This window comes from Suricata suricatta, chromosome X, assembly GCF_006229205.1.
Source record: "Suricata suricatta isolate VVHF042 chromosome X, meerkat_22Aug2017_6uvM2_HiC, whole genome shotgun sequence".
Lineage (NCBI taxonomy): Eukaryota > Metazoa > Chordata > Mammalia > Carnivora > Herpestidae > Suricata > Suricata suricatta.
In genome coordinates this window covers 587,761-588,402 of record NC_043717.1, presented here as the reverse complement: position 1 = coordinate 588,402, position 642 = coordinate 587,761, and positions in this window count along the sequence as shown.

Here is a 642-nt window from a genome sequence, read left to right as displayed (position 1 = left end):
TCCAGGTAGGGCTGAGGCTGGGGGTCTGAGATCCAGACAGTGGCTACGCTGGGGCTCTGAGGTCCAGGCAGGGGTGGGGCTGGGTCCTCCTTAGGCCCCTCCTCTGGGCGTGTTCCTGCCCTCACCTCCTCTCCTCACAAGGAGTCTGTCCCCCGAGGTCAGGACTTGTTCTAATTCCTTCCTTCACCTTCTCCGCTCTGTGAGGACCCTCCCCAGACACAACCCGCTTCCGCATCCTGGGTCGGGGGGTCCACGCACCCATTTTGGGTCAACGCACTTTAGCCCGTAACAGCGACAGCCTGATCCCCACAAAAGCAGACTCAGGACACGGAACCCGAGCCCGGCTGCTCTGTGCCCCCTCGCGGGTCCCTGTGCACGGGGACAGGACCCTGGTGCAGGACCGAGTCGCAGCCCGCGGGCTCCTTGCTTCCGCTGGCTCAGCCCCCCGAGCGTGTCTGCCCTGGGACACGGGGTCTGTCCGGGGACGGAACCAGGGACAGAGCGAGCGCAGTCACAGGCTCCGCTGCACTGCAGCCCTGGGACACCCCGCACTGTCTCTCAGTGACCGGATGTCCCGGTGAGCAGGCCACCTGCCTCCCAGATTTGAGACTCAGGGGCCCTCAGTTTTCTGCAGGGAGGCAC